The sequence below is a fragment of the Eleutherodactylus coqui genome, chromosome 8, assembly GCF_035609145.1.
Source record: "Eleutherodactylus coqui strain aEleCoq1 chromosome 8, aEleCoq1.hap1, whole genome shotgun sequence".
In the NCBI taxonomy this organism is placed as follows: Eukaryota; Metazoa; Chordata; class Amphibia; order Anura; family Eleutherodactylidae; genus Eleutherodactylus; species Eleutherodactylus coqui.
In genome coordinates this window covers 164723141-164738877 of record NC_089844.1, presented here as the reverse complement: position 1 = coordinate 164738877, position 15737 = coordinate 164723141, and positions in this window count along the sequence as shown.

Sequence of the window (15737 nt, the reverse complement as noted above, 5' to 3'; positions counted from 1 at the left end):
CTTCCACCTTACATCCTCAGGTCCTTACTTCAAGCATCTGCCCTACACCCTCAGGCCCCGGCTTCATGCTTTCACACTACACCAATAAAATAATCTTGCTTGACGCCTCCACCTTATACCCTCAGGCCCCTTCTTCACGCATTTGTCCTTCACGCTAACGGCTTTTTCCCACGAGCGTATATCGGCTGTCCGTTTTCACGGCTGGACGATATACGCTGTGATATGGTATTGGAATCCAATGCATCAGATCACATGGCCATATTCCAAAGACAAAAACACCCAGCCAGGCCAATATAGTGCCGGGTGTTTTTAAGGCGGGCCCAAAAGATAGTCCTGGAACTATCTTTTGGGCCGGATATGTCGGCCACTGCATGGGCTCCTATGGGAACCCATGGAGGCGGCCGGAGGTGGGAGGGAGTTTAGCATCGTGGCTGCTAAACTCCCTCCCTCTGCTCTCTTCCCCCCGTGCAGGCACACCTGCTATTGGACTGGAATATGTTTTTCTCCAGCAGGCTTTAGGGTATTCTGTAGCTTCCTAATTGTGTAATACAGTATGCGCACACTGCCCCAGGTTAGACGCAAGGTATCAGTCTCATGTCCAAAATGGTTCTGAGCATAAACGCCCAAAAGCCTCAATTTATTGAAACACATAATACCTGCCCTTTTATGGGCATTTAACAGATTACATCAGTAACATATACATATTCTTATTCACTGGGTTATATAGAATTCCCCACCTCCCTGCCCACCTTCTCTCAAGTCCAGTGTAGTATGGACTTTGTCCCCTCAGCATGCAGTCAACCTTAAGGAATTTCAGTATACGTGGCCGTGATTGTTCGAGAAGTTTCTATGTGGGGGGGAGTTTCGGTGTGGGGGAAGGTAGGACTGGGGTAACACACAATAATGAATACAGGTATACATAATATTGTGACTTTAACTATTAGAGGCTGCTTGTGGAACTCTGTATTAAGCTAACATTATACCATACATCTTTCACCATGCCATTGTCCAGCAATTACCATGGTGAGATTGTGTGGCCATTAACCTCCACAGAGTTAAAGTCACTACAGTAGTGTAATACATTTGGTTTATACAAATCAATAGACATTTTATGCTAACTAATTATCATGTCTACTACAATCCCCCCTTGAAATGTCTATTCTCTAACTTTCCCTAGTAATTCCACAATCCTCTGCGGGTGACCCTCCTTGGGGTCCCAAATCTAGGCAGGCCCATCAAGCATACCAAGGTAAGCTCTCTGAGCCAACCATGGGTTCTTCACAGCCCTTGCGACTGGACCACAGCTAGCCTGGGTCCCCCGTAGTCACCGACTCGTAATCCCAAGGAGGGTGGTCTGACCCTATAACTGGAGCACGTTGTAGGTTGGATTTAGGGTCTTCAAGGGGGTGTAGGACTTGTCCACTCCGTCTGGGGATACATCCAGTAAACTCATTGTGAGAGCAGCTTTTTCAACAGCAGTTTCACAGGTCTTTTTGACACGGGATAACACAGCAGGCTAAAATAGAAAAGATAATCAGTACACATAGAACAGCAATGCCTATCTGGACCAGAATTCTCTGCCACCCGCTCATCCATGAAAAGTACCGATCCCAAGGGTCAGTTATCCCTGAGTTTCTTTTTAATTCTTCCGATAGTGCGGTCAACTTCTTAATGGCAACTGTGACTTTACCCGTGGGTCCTGTATTGTCTGTAACATAGTAACATAGTTCGTAAGGCTGAATGAAGACAATGTCCATCTAGTCAAGCCTGTCTAGCCTCCTGTTTTGTTGATCCAGAGGAAGGCAAAAAAAACCCTTGAGCAGAAGCCAATTAGCCCTTTTGGGGGAAAAATTCCTTCCCGACTCCCTAATGGCAATCAGACTGTTCCCTGGATCAACCCCTAATAGTTCCTACCTGCCTGTATACCAGGATTAACAAATAATCTTAGATTTATAGCCTATAATATCCTTCCTCTCCAGAAGGACATCAAGTCTAGAGATAAGCGAGCATACTCGTCCGAGCTTGATGCTCGTTCGAGTATTAGGGTGCTCGAGATGCTCGTTACTCGAGACGAGCACCACGCGGTACTCGTCTCGATTAAACGAGCAGCTGCCCCTGCTCAGGCTGTGACCAATCAGAGGCATCTCATTCAGCAGGCGGGGATTTTAAATCCCCGGCTGCTGAATACTACTCACAGCTGTTCAGAGCAGTTCAGGAGAACTGCAGCCTGTCGCGCTGAACTCCGTCTGCCGGGACCAGGTAAGTATATATATATATTTTTTATTTTTACACATTTCTGGATGAATTGCAGGGAAGGGCTTATATATTTAACCCCTTCCCGACAATTCATCCCGCGATCGCCGGCAGCCCATTGCTTTCAATAGAGCCGGCTGTATTGCCGGCTCCATTGAATTCAATGGGCTAACATCGTTCTGCCGGGACCAGGTAAGTATATATATATTTTTTATTTTTACACATTTCTGGATGAATTGTAGGGAAGGGCTTATATATTTAAGCCCTTCCCGACAATTCATCCCGCGTACGCCGGCAGCCCATTGCTTTCAATAGAGCCGGCTGTATTGCCTGCTCCATTGAATTCAATGGGCTAACATCGTTCTTCTTTGCCACAGCTGTTACAGCTGTGGCAGAGGAGAACGATCTTTACGCTGACAGTGCGGGGGGGGGGGGGTGTCTCACTCTTGCCGCTATTGTGGCTTAATAGTGGGACCTGGGAACTTGAGATACAGCCCAAAATGTAGCTCCTCGCCTGCCCTATTCGTTTCTGTGTCGTTTCCATCACTTTCTTGTGTTTTGCAGATTTTCACAAATGAAAACCTTAGCGAGCATCGGCGATATACAAAAATGCTCGAGTCACCCATTGACTTCAATGGGGTTCGTTACTCGAAACGAACTCTCGAGCATCACTGAAAATTCGACTCGAGTAACGAGCACCCGAGCATTTTGGTGCTCGCTCATCTCTAATCAAGTCCCCTTTTAAACTCCTCTAAGGGTTTGCCATCACTACGTCCTCAGGCAGAGAGTTCCACAGTCTAGCTGCTCTAACAGTAAATAATCCCTGTCTATGTTGGTGATGAAACCTGCTTTCCTCTAAACGTAGCGGATGACCTCTTGTTACCGTTGCAGTCCTGGGTATAAACAGATCCTGGGAGAGATCCTTGTATTGTCCCCTCATGTACTTATACATGGTTATTTGATTGCCTCTTAACCTTCTTTTTTCTAGAGTAAATAATCCCAATTTGGATAGCCTCTCCGGGTATTCCAGTCCCGTCATTCCATGTATTAGTTTAGTTGCCCTTCTTTGAACCCCCTCCAATACCGTAACATCTTTCCTGAGCACAGGTGACCAGAACTGTACGCAGTATTCCATGTGAGGCCTGACAAGTGCCTTATATAATGGAAGGATAATGTTCTCGTCCTTCGCCCCTATACCTCTTTTAATGCACCCCAAGACTTTATTTGCCTTTGCAGCAGCTGACTGGCATTGGTTACTCCAGTTTAGTCTATTATCCACTAATACCCCCAGGTCTTTTTCCATATCACTTTTCCCTAGCGGTACCCCATTAAGTGAATATTGGTAACATCCATTCTTGCTGCCCGTGTGCATAACCTTACATTTATCAACATTGAACTTCATTTGCCATTTTTCTGCCCAAGCCCCCAGCTTATCCAGGTCCGTTTGTAGCCGTACCTTGTCCTCCATTGCATTAATTATATTGTATAATTTTGTGTCATCTGCAAATATTGAAATTTTGCTGTGCAGCCCCTCTATCAGGTCGTTGATAAATATATTGAACAGAATGGGGCCCAATATTGAACCTTGTGGCACCCCACTAGTGACTGTGGCCCAATCGGAGTATGAGCCATTTATTACCACCCTCTGCTTTCTATCATTGAGCCAATTTTTAACCCAATTACACACGTTTTCACCCAATCCGAGCTGTCTCATTTTGTATATTAGCCTATTATGTGGCACGGTGTCAAACGCTTTAGAGAAGTCCAGATATACGAGATCAATAGACTCTCCCAGGTCCAGCCTAGAGCTTACTTCATCGTAGAAACTGATCAGATTTGTCTGACATAATCGACCCTTCATGAATCCATGCTGGTGAGGAGTTATTCCCTTGTTCTCCTTGAGGTACTCATCGATGGCGTCTCTCAGAATCCCCTCGAAAATTTTTCCCGTTACTGAAGTGAGACTTACCGGCCTGTAGTTGCCAGGCTCACTTTTGGTCCCCTTTTTATAAATTGGAACCACGTTGGCAATGCACCAATCCAATGGTACAACACCGGTCTTGATAGTGTCTAGAAATATTAGGTATAGCGTCCTAGCTAACTCATCACTTAGTTCCCTTAGTATCCTTGGGTGTATTCCATCTGGGCCTGGCGATTTATCGATTTTAATCTTCTTTAACCTTTTCCGCACTTCCTCCTGCGTTAGGTATGACATATTTTGCGAGCAGTTTATTTTATTCCCCTGTATCTTGTGCGGCATTTCCTTTTTGTTTGTGAATACGCTTGAAAATAAACTATTTAATAGATTTGCCTTCCCTCCATCATCTTCAATGATTTCCCCTGCATTATTTGTTAAAGGGCCAGTGCTCTCCCTGCAAATCCTTTTGCTGTTAATATAATTGAAAAATAGTTTTGGGTTGTTTTTGCTCTCTTTGGCGATCAGTCTTTCCGCCTCCTCCTTGGCAATTTTGATCGTATCTTTGCATATTTTGTTTTTTTCCCTGTACGATTTTAGCCCTTCTTCGCTGCCTTGTTGCTTTAGTAGTTTGAACGCTTTCTTTTTTTCGTTTATTGCCCCTCTTACCGTCTTGTCGAGCCACATTGGTTTCCTTTTAGTTGAGATTCTTTTATTTTTAAAGGGAATGAACTGTTCACATGAAGTGATTAGGATTAGAGATGAGCGAACCTGCTCGGCCACGCCCCTTTTTCGCCCGAATACCGCGATTTTCGAGTACTTCCGTACTCGGGCAAAAAAATTCGGGGGCCGCCGTGGGTGAGTGGGGGGTTGCAGCGGGGAGTGGGGGGGAGAGGGAGAGAGAGAGGGCTCCCCCCTGTTCCCCGCTGCTACCCCCCACGCCGCCACGCCTCCCCCCGCCCCCTGGCGACCCCGAGTACTTTTCACCCGAGTACTGAAGTACTCGAAAATGGCGGTGCTCGATCGAGTAATTACTCGAAACAAGTACGTTTGCTCATCTCTAATTAGGATCCTTTTGAACTTTTCCCATTTGTCCTCCGTACTGGCATTTTTAAAGGATGTTGTCCCATTTAATGTTACCGATAGTAGTTCTAAGCTGATCAAATTTTGCATTACTAAAGTTTAGTTTGTTTGTCGCTCCCTGATAAGGCTTCTTATTGAATGACAGCTGGAAGTTGATTATATTGTGGTCACTGTTCCCCAAGTGCCCATCAACCTGTACCCCCTTTATTCGGTCCGGTTTGTTAGTTAGTACTAGGTCCAGAATGGCCCACCCTCTTGTTGGTTCCTGCACCAGTTGGTTCAGGTAATTATCTTTAATTACTCTCAAGAACTTATCACCCCTGTAAGATTTGCAGGTCTCATTTTCCCATATTATATCCGGGTAATTAAAGTCCCCCATTATAATTACTTCATTGCGGTTTGACACCTCTTCTATCTGCCTTAACCCCTTAGTGACCAAGCCTGTTTGTGCCTTAATGACCAGGCCAAATTTTGCAAATCTGATGTGTCACTTTAACATGGAAAAACACCAGAAAGGTTTTGCATATACAAGCGATTCTGACATTGTTTTTTCGCTACATGTTGTACTTCATTTAGGCGGAAAAAATAGACCGATAGAATTTGTGTTTATTAAAAGTGCCAAAATTGGGAAAATTTTGAAAAAATCGTCATTTTTTCACATTTCCAACTGCAATATCTTAAATATGTGCAAACATAATATAGAAATTTTTGCTAAGATTTATATTTCCACCCGTTTACTTTATTTTGGGCGCACACTGGAAAAACTTTTTTGTTTTTTTTTAACCATTTAGGAGACATACAAATTTAACATTACTTTTTAGCATTTTGAGGAACACTTTGTTTTCCTATACCAAGCCAAGATTGGAAAGGCTCATGAGTGTCAGAATAATAGATCCCCCCCCCCCAAATGACCCCATTTTAAAAACTACACCCCTTAGTGTATTCACTGAGGGGTGTCATGAGTATTTTGACCCCACAGTTTTTTTTCAGGAATTAATTCAATTTAGAGGAGAAAAAGTAAAATTTCATATTTTTGCAAATCTGTCATTTTAAAGACATATTTTTTTCTATAGTTTACATGAAAATCAGGATTTACACCCCAAAATGGATACCCCTATTTCTCCTGTGTTCAGAAATATACCCATTGTGGCCCTATTGTTATATCTGAGTCCACAACGGGGCCCAAAATGAAAGGAGTAGTCAGTGTCTTTCAAAACAGAGATTTTGCTTGAAGTCCTTTTAGGCTCCTTAGCACACATGTAGAGTTCTTGAGCGCCCAAAACCATAGAAAACCCCCACAAATGACCCCATTTTGAAAACTAGACTCCTTAAGGAATTTATCTAGGGGTGTACTGCATATTTTGACTCCACAGTTTTTGAATGAATTCAAACCAAGGAAAAGGAAAAAATTGTGATTTTCGTTTTTTCGGCAATTCTGTCATTTTAAAAACAGCTTTTTTTGTACAGCACACATATGAATGAAGACTTGCACCCAAAAATGGATACCCCTGTTTGTTCCGTGTTCAGAGACATACCCATTGTGGCCCTAATCTTATGTGTGGATACACAACGGAGCCCAAAATGAAAGGAGCGACCGGTGGCTTTCGGAACACAAATTTTGCTTGAAGTCCTTTTAGGCCCCATTGCCCACTTGTAGAGTTCTTGAGCGCCCAAACCATAGAGAACCCCCACAAATGACCCCATTTTGAAAACTAGACTCCTTAACGAATTTATCTAGGGGTGTATTGTGTATTTTGACCGCACAGTTTTTGAATAAATTCAAGCAAAGCAAAAGGAAAAAATTAGGATTTTTGTTTTTTTGGCAATTCTGTCATTTTAAAAACAGCTTTTTTTTTTGTACAGCACACATATGAAGGAAGACTTGCACCCCAAAATGGATACCCCTGTTTGTGCTGTTTTCAGAAATATACCCATTGTGGCCCTATTATTATGTCCGCATGCACAACGGAGCCCAAAATGAAAGGAGTAATCGGTGGCTTTCAGAACATAGATTTTGCTTGAAGTCCTTTTAGGCCCCATTGCCCACTTGTAGAGTTCTTGAGCGGCCAAAACCATAGAGAACCCCCACAAATGACCCCATTTTGAAAACTAGACCCCTTATCGAATTTATTTAGGGGTGTACTGTGTATTTTAACCCTACAATTTTTGAATAGATCTAAGCAAAGCAGTAGGAAAAAATTACGATTTTCATTTTTTGGGCTATTGTGTCAATTTAAAAACAGGTTTTTTTGTAAAGCACACATATAAATGAAGACTTTCACCCCAAAATGGATACCCCTGTTTGTCCCGTGTTCAGAAACATACCCATTGTGGCCCTAATAGACTTACAGGACCCATGGCTAGGCCTACAATGAAAGGAATACCCATTGGATTTCAGGGTACCACTGAATAAATTTCAGGCCCCATTGCCCACTTATAGAGCCATTGAGCGGCCAAAACTATAAAGAACCCCCTCAAATGACCCTATTTTGAAAACCAGACCCCTTAGCAAATTCATCTAGGGGTGTACTGCATATTTTGACCCCACAGTATTTGAATGAATCTAAGCAAAGCAGAAGGAAAAAGTTACGATTTTCAATTTTTTTGGTAATTTTTTCAATTTAAAAACAGTTTTTTGTACAGTGTACATAGGAATGAAGACATTCACCCCCAAATGGATACCCCCGTTTGTCCCGAGTTAAGAAACATACCCATTGTGGCCCTCATCTACTTACAGGACACATGGCTCGGCCTATAAAGGACGGAACACCCGTTAGATTTTAGGGCACAACTGAATAAATTCCAGGCCCTATTGCTTATTTGTACGGAATAAAAATTGACTTCCTAAAAATTCCCCCCCCCCTCCCCCACACACTCCGCACCCTTTTCGGCATTCCTCAAATCTTAGATAATGTAATAATAAGTAATAATGTGAACTGTGTAGTATTTCCGAAGACAGGGGTAATTACGGAGGCTGGATGGAATGGGCCCATGGGGCAATAAAACCGGTATCCCCCCTCCTCTCATGTATTTTAAGGGGCTTTTCTTGACCTCAGTGGCGGGTATGGGGTGTAAAAAGTGGTGTTTCGTGAGTCTTCGTAAACTTGCTGAGGTGCGGCGGTCTCACACAGAAGGCGCTCAAGAAGGTGCTCCTGGAACTGCAGGAAGGCGAGCGTTCCCGGGCCTTCTTGTAAATTACGTATTACAGGTAGCGGTCTGAATAACGCTGGGCTCACGCGGGTGCAGGCGGAATCCGCTTGCGGAGGCCCGCAGCGAATCCCAGCTGTGAGCCCGGCTGTGACCCTGTGTACGGCCGCGTAATGTACTGCGCATAACTGCCTATTCACACAGGCGGTCATGCGCAGTACACCTTTTTTGTTGTTTGCATTTCCCGCACAGTCGCTTAGCGATGACGCGGGTACCCGCAGCCCGTACACAACGTAGTTGCGTATGGGCTGCGGGTATATACATGACCATGGAGCACAATAGGCTCTATGTTGCGGATATCCGCGGTAAAATAGAACCTGCTGCATTCTCTTTTCTGTGAGTAGATTACACAATTCCAACCCGCTAATGTGAGCGGAATTGTGTAATCCAATGCGATTGATCTGTGTATTACCGCGGATCAGACGCATGCGGAATCCGTAATTCCTATCCGGTCATGTGAGACCGGCCTAAGGTAGATCGCTACCTTTTTATCACGTGACTGGGGAATGCTCAACGAGGCCACCCGTCACTGCTCCAGACTCTCGGCGACTGTTGGTCGCTGGGAGCAAGGAGATTTTAAGTTTCCTGTGCTCCCCGACTCCTGCGCATGTGTCTGGCTTTTTGCCGGCAATCGCATGTGCAGAATTCGGGAAGGTCCACGGAGGAGGATCGCGTCGGGGTTCAAATATGCAGGCTTCCGGTAAAAAGTTTCATCTCCTCTCACCGATCGCATCAGTGAGGGGAGATGAAACTTCAAATTTTTTTTTTACTTTTTCGTGATCGCCATTATTGGATAATGGCGAACACGTGACCAGTAACTGCTCACCGCGGCCCCCGTGAAATCTCCATGCTCTTGGCTACGTTTTGTAGCCAGGAGCAGGGAGAATTTAAATTATCCTGGCAATCCACAGCTTTTGCGCATGCGTCCGCCATTTTGGCGACGGGCGCGTGCGCAGAAGCTGTGGTAAGGTCCGCGGATAAATCCGGGGGCCTTAGGTACGTACTTTCATCCTCCCTTACGGATATGATCCGTGAGGGGAGATGAAACGTACGCGTTTTAAACTTTTTTAAACTTTTTTTTACTTTTTTACACTTTTTTTTTACTTTACATGATCACTGTCATCCATTGGATGACAGTGATCATGTCCCCAGTATAATCTCTCTGCTCCTGGCTACACATGGCAGCCAGGAGCAGAGGGATTTTAAATTTCCCGGGGCTCGAGCCCCTCTGTCAATCATCGGGCGCGCATGCGCAGATGGGGATTCGGGTCCCGGGACATCGGGACACCGATGAGGACTGGGGGTGAGTATTTTCACCTCCCCTCATGGATCCGATCCATGAGGGGAGGTGAAACTGACTTTTTAAAAACTTTTTTGCGATCGCCGCTATCCAATGGATAGCGGCGATCGCGTGCCCGGGGACCGCTCACCGCGGTCCCCGCTGACACCTCCTGCCTCCCGGCTACCTACAGGAGCTGGGAGCCAGGAGATTTTAACTCTCCCGCGCTGCCGGGCCTTCTGCGCATGCGGCTGACGTAATGCCGCCTGGTGCGCATGCGCAGAAGACCGGCTTCGGGGCCCGGAGAGGCAGGAGAGCGGGGAGCAGCGTGCTGGACCCGGGTGAATAATTTCAGCTGCTCTGATGGATCCTATTCACCAGGGCAGCTGAATCTTTAACTTTTTTTGTACTTTTATTTACTTTTTTGCGATCGGCGCTATCCATTGGATAGCGCCGATCGCAATGCCGGGGGGGGGGGGGTCCGAACAGCTCGGGATGACAGCTCCATGCTGTCGGCTACCTGCGGACACCGACAGCATGGAGCCGTCACGTCCACAGCCCGAGGGGCTTTATTCTCTGCAGGATACGTGTTTTTACGTCCTCCGATAATAAAGCCCACTTCGGGAGGACGTAAAAACACTATGGGCTGGTCGTTAACGGGTTAGTAGTAAATTTTCAGTTTCTTCTGTTGCTTTTGGTGGTCTATAGAATACCCCTATCAGGATTTTGTTATTTTTTTCTTCCCTGTATTTCTACCCAGAGAGATTCCACCTGTTCTTCTCCTACCCCTATGTCCTCCTGTAGTCTCGGATTTAAGTTCGATTTGACGTACAGACATTCCCCTCCCCCTTTCTGGTTCTTTCGGTCTCTTCTGAAGAGATTGTACCCCTGTAAATTCGCCACCCAATCACACTTATCAAGCCATGTTTCCGTTATTCCAACTATATCATAACTCTCATCGGTCATTCTTGCTTCAAGCTCACCCACTTTACCAATCAGACTTCGTGCACTTATGGTCATACAATTGATATCGTTATTTTTGTTTTTTAAATTCGTTTTGTTGCTATTCGTACTAATGGCTGACCTCACATTTCTAACTGTACTAACCCCCCCCCCCCAGCTCGACCCCCATTCCCATTTCTTTGACCAAGGTCGCTATCTACACTGGCTACCCCACTATTTCTCATTTTGCCCTCCCCCCCAGTCCCTAGTTTAAACACTCCTCCAGCCTTCTAGCCATCTTCTCCCCCAGCACAGCTGCACCCTCCCCATTAGGATGCAGCCCGTCCCTACGGTAGAGCCTGTAGCCGACAGCAAAGTCAGCCCAGTTCTCCAGGAACCCAAATCCCTCCTTCTTACACCAACTCCGGAGCCACTTGTTTACCTCCCTAAGATCCTGCTGCCTTTCTAGTGTGGCTTTAGGTGCAGGTAGTATTTCCGAGAAAACTACCCTGGAGGTCCTCGCCCTAAGCTTGGACCCTAGGTCCCTGAAATCATTTTTGAGGGCCCTCCATTGACCTCTAATTTGTTCATTGGTGCCAACGTGCACCATGACCGCTGGATCCTCACCAGCCCCTCCCAGTAATCTGTCAATCCAATCCGCGATGTGTCGAACTCGAGCGCCAGGAAGACAACACACCGTTCGACGATCCTGGTCTTTATGGCAGATTGCCCTATCTGTCCCCCTAATAATTGAGTCCCCCACGACTAGGACCTGTCTAGCCTGCCCTACGCTCCCCGTCCCCGTCTCACTGGAGCAGTCATCCCCCTGGCCTTCAGAGGGCGTGTCGTGCTGCAGCAGTGCTGGCTCTGTAACGGCATCCCCTTCATCTGCCAATCTTGCAAACTTGTTGGGTTGTGCCAGTTCAGGACTAGCCTCCCTGGTTCTCTTCCCTCTATCCCTCCTTCTTTCTGTCACCCAGCTACTTGCCTGCTCCCCCTGCTCTTCCGTACTACCATCCGCCCCCACCTCTACCCCAGCAAGTGCCTGCTCAGTGAGCACCAAACTCCTTTCCATGATGTCAATGGCTCTCAGTGTTGCCAGTTGCCCATTTAGATCCAGGATTTGGGCTTCTAAATGTGCGACGTGCATGCGTCTTGCGCAACAGTATGCACCCTCGATCGGCTGATCAAGGACCGCATACATTGCACAAGTAGCACACTGGGTGACATTGCCAGGCATGGAGCTCATCCTAATGGGGATCTACAATTTACTTGTGGAAGTAGTGAAGATAGATTTGTTCACACTCCGCTCACACGCTGTCGCCTCTGCTCAACTGCTCACTCGCTGCCACTCACCTGCTGCCTCCTGCAAAGACCACTCACGCGCAGTCGCTCACTCGCTGCCGCCTCTGCGCAGCCGCTCACACACTGACACTCACGCGCAACCGCTCACACGCTGCCCCCTCTGCGCAACCGCTCACACGCTGACGCCTGCACGCAACCGCTCACACGCTGACGCCTGCACGCAACCGCTCACACGCTGACGCCTGCACGCAACCGCTCACACGCTGACGCCTGCACGCAACCGCTCACACGCTGACGCCTGCACGCAACCGCTCACACGCTGACGCCTGCACGCAACCGCTCACACGCTGACGCCTGCACGCAACCGCTCACACGCTGACGCCTGCACGCAACCGCTCACACGCTGATGCCTACACGCAACCGCTCACTCACTGACGCCTGCACGCAACCGCTCACATGCTGACGCTTACCCTCAGCTCAACCGCTCACACAACAAAAAAATTTTTTTTTATCCCCTCCTCACGAACACTTAGACCCACACACACACACTTACACTAAGTACACAGAAAACACACTAGGACACACTAGATACACAGAAGACAAATACTTAGATTCGCACACACACACAGAAGATACTTATCGGCTCCTGTTGCAGCTCCTCCACAGTGACGTCACCTGCTCTCCCGGCGGCCGCTCACTCCACCTGTCACTCTGCCCTCCTGCTCCTGCTCCGGGACCTGCTCCGCTTCTGCACTCCTCCTGCCGGCTCTTCCTCGGACTCCTGTCACCTCCGGGCGCCGGTATCGGCTCCTCCGTTGGTCCGATGCCCCCTTCTGCCCTTCAGACCTCCGCTCGTGCTTCTGCCTCGGCGCGCTGCTCCTGGCGTCTGGGATGTAGGTACAGCAAGTCTCCCCTATCATCTTACAGACACTCCCCTTCTCAGCTAAAATCATGTCTAAAGCCATTCTATTTTGAAAAGTCATAGTCGAGGCAGGTCCTAATTGGTCAACTAGTCCCTATAAGGCATCTCTGGTGTAATTTATAAATCGCTGCTGCTTATAATAAATATAATTAATCCAGTCAACGTTTTTATTTACAGTAATGATTGGGAAAATGGACTCGAATCCAGCTTTAACTTGGTCTCTAGCTTTAAACTCGTCAGGTACCCCCCTTGGCTGTCCTATGGCGTCAATGTACACGTGTAAGTTGAAACTACCGCCAGGAGCCTCTCTTCTCACTCTATGGTAACTATTGGGGGTAACCTCATTATCCTCAACGTTATCTGACAGGATGTGGAGGGGCATAAGGGCTTTTGCTAAGGCACACTCCCCTGTCCAATTACCTTCCAGACGGGTCCTCAACCTCATGTCTCCACAAAGCCAGAAAACGTTTCCTAAGGACTGGACCTGATTCTGCGTCCATTCCCCTCCCAGTGTACTGTAGGAGGAGCAATACCCATTGGTGAAGTTCCCCAAAAATCTCCCTCCACTTTGTCTGTTTGCATAGCAGGTGTAGTTTCCGGGGTAGATTGTAATACTCTCCCCGGGGCGAGGCACTTGGGTGATTATGGGGTATTCCTTTTTCCACTTCTCACAAGCAGTGTGATTGGTGGAAATGTTCGTGAAGAGACTAAGGAAACACTCTTCAACATCTACAGGGAGATTCAGCGGGACCGTCCCCAAGTGCGGTCGGGCACTACCGCACACGTAACAGTTAGACTTGTTGCTCTTGTTGGCGTTGTACCTCATCCACTCCAACCAGAGATTCTGGTCAGAGTAGCCAGTCTCTACTGTCATGACATCTTCAAAGGTAGGGTCGGCTATGGCCATCATGTTTGTCAAGGTCTTTATTTTGGGGTGCAGGGGGTTAAATATGGGCATGGGACTAGGTGAAGGCCTCCATTCGGGAGCATCTACCATATTCCTTATTTTAAACTTCCCTAGGGGATCTGTCCTCCCGTACCGGTATGTCCCCAAACAATAAGTCCCCTTGTCTCCCGGGCTTGGATTTTCTATGGTTAGTGTAAGAACCATATTAAAACCAAGCAACATACTAAGTTCAGCCTTCCAGTTCCCACTATCCTTATTATTCTTAAGGAGGGTCATATGACTAAGTAGGGATTTCCCGCTCTTATCTTTCTTATTTAAGGCACTTCCCGGTTTGTAGGACCAGTCTGTTCCTGTGTTCCATCCCACTGATCCCTAATAGCGACAGTCTTCTCCCCAGACGTTATCAGTGACACAAATATATTGTATTCCCCGGGTGTACAAGTCATATAGCCAGCTAGACCGGGCTGAATCCGGCCCATGGTAGGGTTTTGTTTCTAGACACGGGACCACGGTACAATAGTCGAAGGAATATGTGGCCACCTGAGTGTTGGATGAGTTATACCAAAAGGTAATAGTACCCTCATATTCCTCCGACCAAGGATTCCAGTTGCCACCCTCCTCTCTCGTGATTACTGCTTGAGACCCACCTCCCACTCTGGCGAGTCCCAACCAGAATAATGTCCACAGCATGACTAGACCTGGTCTCCCAGATCTGGAACTTTCTTACAGTGGGAAGCCAAGTGGGTCTTCCGGCTAGTTTCACAGCTGTGGCAGTAGTCAGAAGCACCTGGTAGGGACCATCAAATCGAGGCTCAAGGGAGTGCTTCCTGAGGAACTTCTTGACATACACCCAATCCCCAGGCTGCAAGGTATGGGTCCCGGTGTCCGCCTCTGGATCTGGAACGGAAGAAAACACCTGTGCATGGACCTTGGTTAGTTCTTTGGCAAGGGAAGTCACATACTTGGTCAAAACATCAGATTGCAGTTGTAACTGTTGGGGATAGTAACAACCTAACCTTGGGGCTGACCCAAACAGGATCTCATAGGGGGATAGTGCGTGATCCCCCTGGGTGTATATCTCACACTAAACAGGGCTATTGGGAGACAGTCTGTCCAGGGTAGCCCTGTTTCCTGCGTCATTTTGAGCATTTTGCTCTTTAGTGTGCCATTAAGTCTCTCTACCTTTCCACTACTCCGGGGGTGGTAATGTGTGTGAAGCAGCAGACTGCTACCAAGGGCCTGCCAAATTTCTTTGGTTATGTTGGCAGTGAACGCTGGACCTTGGTCACTTTCGATGACCTCTGGGATTCTGAACCTGCAGACGAGTTCTGAGAGTAGTTTCTTAGCAGTAGTCCTTGCAGTCATATTGCTCACTGCGTATGCTTCTGGTCAGCCGGAGAAGACATCTACTACTACTAGGGCGTATTTGTATCGTCCGCTCTTTGGCATCTGGATGTGATCAATCTGGATCCGTTGAAAGGGATACCCGGGTCTGGCGACGTGTTTTGCAGGAACCTTCTCCATACGCCCTGGGTTACATTCCGCACAAGTAATGCACGACTTACAGTATCGGTCAGTCAGAACTGAGATTCCAGGGGCCACGTAGTACTTCTGAATGAGGGCGTTCATCAGCATTTTGGATAGGTGCGTGGGTCCATGAGCCCATTGTACCACTGCTGGGTACAGAGATCTTGGAAGACAGGGTTTCCTTGAGATTTGATGCAGCCCTCTTCTGTCTTTGGTAGCCCCTTTATCTTCCCAGATTTTCAGCTCTTCTGGTGTAACTCTCGCCTGTGCTTCTGAGAGACTTCTTACATCTGGGGTGGTAGACACCTCTGGTCCCATCTGGGCGACCATTTCCATTGGCTGATCCTTCACCCGAGTCTCACTTCCTTCGTCTGGACCTGCTGCTGCTTCTTTAGCT